Genomic DNA, 6,000 nt, shown 5'->3' with positions numbered 1-6,000 from the left:
AAATCAAGAGAATCTTATGTATTTAACTAAATAAACTAAAAAATTTAAACCAACGAAATTTCATAATAAAATTCTATTTAGCTCATAATCAACTGATTCTATTTTACATAAACTCATTCGACTATAAAGAAATTTTATTTTCTTATTTAACATTAATAAAAAAGGTTGCTAATATAATTATGTATTGAAAAATTTCATTATAGGTAAAAAAGTGTAACAAAATATTGAAAATTCTAAGAATTTACATGAAACATTCAAAAAAAAAAGTATCTTGAATATATTTGAATATTTGGAAAATTTGTAGTGTTTGGTTTTTCCTATTTTCAAATGTCTTACCGTATATTAAGTGCACTTAAAGAAAAATTAGTCAAAAATGTGAATTGGTTTTCTAAATTCATTGCAATTTAAGCACGTAAAATATAGTACTCGAATTTTCCTCTCGTCTCATCTATGAATATCTTTAGAATTAATATTTATTTTATAGATTTAATCGAGCATTCCAGCAACATTTCTAATTTACAATCAGAAGTTTACCCACACGATCATTAATCATCATCATTGTCTCACCCTTCCAGCACTTTAAAAAAATACCAAGTCGAGTTTTTGTGTTCACAATTCGCGCCCATCATTTATAAATTGCCTTAGCCAAATAAATACTGAAGCCAACGCTTGAGTAAATCCATTTAATTGTCCCTGAAGTTGTCTAAAGCCTTTTTCGCAATTTTTTAAAAATAATATCCGTGTAATGGTTCCTGGCTGGGATGTACGGCCTCCGCAATCAGTGTTAGCATCCCCAAGACCGGACCCTCGACCGGATATGTTCGCACTCGTGTAAACATGCGTTTGTCATTAGATACACCGGAAATATTGACAGCATTCGACACACGGCGCACGACGACCATTTGATTTTTTAAAATTGCATCAAATGGAATACTCAAAAATTTATTTTTTTAAAGTTGCAATTTTGTTTTTTGCGCTTGAGTTAACTTCAGGAACGGTTGAACTGAGTTGAATTGGGTGGTTGGTTTTTCAGTTTCCTTTTTGTCGAGGGTCGAGCGTGTGTCCTTTGTCTTTGGGCATCTTTGTTGTAGTTAAAGTGTCGTCACCATAACGAATTTGGAAACACAAAAAACCGAATTGAAGGAAAGAATTGAAGTAGTACCTGAATAAAAATTTTACAGTTTTTTGTTTGTTGATTTCTTTTGGGGTTTCCTAGAGAGTTTACTAATTAGATTTTATTGCGTAAATCGAATCGCTTTGTTTCTTTAAGGCAAGTGTGCCAAATTCTTTTTTGGTTTTTCTATTTTTTTATGGTGTGAAAATAGATTTTTTTTTCAACAGAAAACCACATAAATATGAATGTGTCATTTCCGTAGACGTTTTTAAAAGTTTATTCAACTGCATTTTGAATGTCAATTAAGCTAAATTGCCTAGTTTTGACTTACAATGGCAACCGAAAACTATTAACAGAGTGTCTGGACCCCAGACAAAGTCAGTCAAATATCCATATATGTATGTATCAGCATCAGTCATAGACCTTATAGAAACCAATTAAGGGCCACATCATAAAGTGCATTAACCTCGTAACTTGAAAAACACACACAAAATATATTTGATTTGCATCTATGTGCATTATGTTTCCGTTTCTGCTATGTACAAATATTCCCTATACCAAAATTTCGTTGCACTCAATTTAATTTAATAAAATTTCTGTTTCTGTTTGGAGGGTTTGCGTTTTTTTTCGGGGTGCCACAATCTGTCTATCTCTCTCTGTCTTTCGTTTGAGATTATTAATAATTTCTATTTTCTGTGTGCACATAAAACCCAACCAAAAAGTTGTTTACTATGATCATTTGGTATACATATATATAAATGTATGTATAAGTAACTTCAATTAATCTCAATTAAGTGGCAAAACTTCTTGTTTTTTTGAAGTTTCTGGAAATGTTTTTAAGGGTTCACAGTGTTTGCATAGCCCTTTTCATTTACCAATTGATGGGTTAGGCCTTGGGCACATCAATTTTTTCCCTTTTTTGAAGATACCTTAATCTTTTGGGTCTCAATGGTTATATCCTTCTAAATTTTTCTTATATATCACAAAGCCAGATTAAGTTAATTTAAATATAGTCTTATTGTAAGTTTTGTATAAAAAATTAACGTCGATATTTAGTCATCGTCTTATTTATTATAAACTTTATATATATTCTAATATGATATAGTTCCCTAAATTTCCCTTAGGCAATATTAAGTGGCTTAGAAATGGTGATTAAAATTAATTATTCAAAAAAGTTATTCAATTGCTCTCAGTTTATTGCTTTCTGTTATTAATAGGGTATCTCACAGTCGGGTCTTTTATCTTTGTTTTTAGCTCTATTGTCATTTATTGTGGGTGAAGAAATTGGTTAAAATTTTCGTTTTCTTGACTGTTTATTGGCGTGTTAAAAAATGTTTGAAGAAGAATATATAAATTATGGAATGAAATAAGAGTAGTTCGGGAAAAGTTGTAAAAAAAACATAAATTCGCTTAATTGTTATATATATTCAAGTTGTTAAAAAGTAATCTAGATAATTAGTTGATTGAATATTATGTTTATTTCTTTATTATTATACTACTTATCATGATTTTCTCCATTAAGGTTTTATATTCCATTGTTATGTAAAATATGCATTATGAACTTATTTATTAAAAATACATAAATTGGTCACTGTTATTTTATTTACACAGATGCGAGACTCAAAAATCTCTTATTTTAAAAGGCTAAATAAGTAATCGTATTTAGTAAATTAATATTCCTTATAAAAACAGGTTTGAAACTAAATTTATTTGAGTGTATTAATGTGCTAAAGATTGATGAAATAAAATGGATACCATAGACATGAATTAATTGACTAAAATATTCATTTGGTTACAAGGATTGAGATGTTCCTTAATGTTTGTATGTACCTAAGTAAAGTATGAATATTCACAAAAAAAAAAAAAAAATCAATGAAGTAAATTCCATCAAGTATTCAAATTATTTGAAGCTTTAAATAATATAATCATGTAGCCTTTTACTCTTCCTTTTCTTATGACTCATTCATTTATTTGTTCACGTATTTCATCTTAAACAAAAACCTTAGTTAGAGATTGATTTAAAAGAGATGTTAGTCCTATAAATATGTAAAAATATTTATCATAAATACATAATTTAATTTAATATAAAATACTATATGGGTAATCTAGCTACGATCTTATTGTCAGTTAATATGGAAATTTTACGCACAAATAGTTTAGTCTTACAAGGTTAAAGGAACAACCCTTTGTTCGTTTGCAATTATTCATTGTTATTAAGTTATTTTTTCTTATACTGCAGAACAAAAGAAAACCATGAGTATAAGAAACCACCGCTTTCTGGGCAGCCAAGTGGTAAAGCTCAAAACCTTTGAAATGAAGTACTTCATTTCGTCCAACAAGTTGGAATTAGGTTCCTAAGTATTTATGAACAAACAATACGACGATGCCAAAATGGTGTGAAACTGAACGCTGAGAGGAAGCTTATGAACCAAAATCTAAATACAATACATTAATGTGAAACTTCCCTTGTCTTTGGTCGGCCTTGTCAGACTATATCCACATATATTTATAACAATATCAGACACACATACAACGGCAAACCCTTTAGAGGACGGCTTCTTTTTTCCCCTTTTTCATTGAGTTCTTACTCTTTGCGAAGGGCTTTTGTTATTTGTTTCAAATTCTGTTCACTGGCTCATTTGCTCACTTAAGCGAGGGCAAAAAGGAAACTTTTTTTATATTTTATTCTTTCCAGTTTTCTTTATACTTCATATTGATTACAGAGAAAAATATGTATGTATGTATGTATGTTCATCTCTAGATTAAATGCAATATGTTGATTTTCAAGGGTTTTCTTTTTCGGGTACTTTTGTGTTCAAATAATCGTATTGTATGCAAAGCATATTGGTCTATTGTTTTGCTATCATTTATGCAAAATGTCGGGGGGTTTGTGATAATTTCCATCTTCTTAAATATTCATTACAAGATGTCGACGTTTTTGAGTTTTGGGTTTGAGTTCGAGTATCGTTTCATATCGTTTTGATTGATTACTCAAGTGGTATTATCGCTTGGGGTTTTTCTCAACACGGGGCGTGTATGTTGTGTGTGTGTTTCTTTTCTTCATTCATTCATTCATTCATTGAAACATTCATTCTTTCATTCATTTCCATAGTCTTAGGAGGAGGTCTGCCAGCATGTTGGTCACTTGAGAGTTTCCTTTTGATGTCATTTAAATGTGATATTTAAATATCCATTTGTTTCTTGAGATTTGCATTACTTTTGAGTTATGAATCAAAGCAGCTGTCTGCTACTCAACATTTGCCAAATGTTGCATAAATGTAATCGATCTTTTCCATGGACCACCACAGTAGGGCGGTTTCTAGGTACATACATATATGAGCTAAGTAGCTGAAAAGGTCATAAGTTTCGTTATTTCAGATTCGGCTAATTGACAAGTAATTTGACATGGTTTAAATTTTAATATTTTTGAGATCATAGATTTTCACACACTTCAAATACATCTCTGAGAGAGAAAGTATGTCCCCCTAATACGTACCTTCGCATTATTCTTATCCTACATATAAGTGTCGAAGTAATAAACTACTTATTTCTAATAACACCAAACTAAAGCTGGAGCACTGTCTCATATGGCAAGTCATTATATTGTAGGTTTGAATAAGGACTTTTTCAAGAACGTTTTCCGATTGTGTTCAAATTTAACAGGATTTTAGCTTATTGTATGAATTGGTAATAAAACCAACAAGTTGTTTGGACCCAGCGGGAACCATCGGTACTATAAGAGGTATAGTCAAATATAACTATATTGAGTGACCACTCCATCTTCATCAAATTAAACAGTCCTACAGTCAATACTCACCCGTATTCTCGTACACATTTTCTAATAATTTTCTCAGATTCATCCCTTTTTATAAAAAAACAAACATTTGTATTACTTTTAATCATTCTCCGTATTTTAATTTGTTAAGCCTTCTTTAAAATAGATATTTCCAAATTTTCCTGCAGCCCCATCAGATTTGGAAGTTGTTAGCACGTCCTTTGTTTTAATTGTCATCATCCAACGAATCACCCACACGATCGACAATCAAATCATCACGAGCACTAGGGAAATCGGTTTGAGTCGATTCATTGAATCCGCCATCCATTTCCTCTTTAGTGTTAGCTTGCGAATTCTTATCTCCACCTCCCATCATAATAGGTTTGCGATTTTTTTCAAAATTTACGATTGTGTTTTTGGCCGTAGCCAGATTTTCCGTTACTTTCTGCATGTCCCTGGCCAAGAGACTTACACGTTCCGAAATGTCCGTGAGACGAGCTTGTAGGACCTGCATCTTGGTCATACCACTCTCCTGAATAACCTTTGGTTCCGTATATTTAGATGTATCACCCAACACAGAATCTCCTACATCAATATCTTCCAAGTTTATGTCCAAATTATCCATAGTTTGGGTCAGATCGTTTCCATTGGCACCGTTATCTTCGTTATCATCAAGAATCTCTTCAATTTTTTCTTTTTTGATTTCCTTAAGAGCAGGACAATTATTGTCGGAATTTTCCATTTTATTTTTTTCTTTAACAATTCTGAATATGTTGTCTCTCCAAAAATAAAAGTTATAATGTGTGAATTCTATTTCTATTCACATACAAGTAAACATTTTATCACTGGCCTCCTTTGATATTCTAATGTATTGAATTCTAAATGGAATTTGAGAGTTAAAATAAAAGCCAACTTGATGCCTTAAATATACAAATAAATTGAGGTATTGACTTTTCTGTCAAAAAGGGGGTAAAAATTGTATTATGAAATCAATAAAATAAGGTTAAAGGCCATTAAATAAAATGTTTATTATATCGCCTTTTTCTTGAGACTCTTTGCCCCTTTAATGCATCCTGTAAGCAAGCTGAAATCTTATATTGAAGTCCACAAA

This window comes from Drosophila willistoni (genome assembly GCF_018902025.1).
Source record: "Drosophila willistoni isolate 14030-0811.24 chromosome 2R unlocalized genomic scaffold, UCI_dwil_1.1 Seg200, whole genome shotgun sequence".
NCBI lineage: Eukaryota > Metazoa > Arthropoda > Insecta > Diptera > Drosophilidae > Drosophila > Drosophila willistoni.
Note: the sequence above shows the minus strand (reverse complement) of the source record.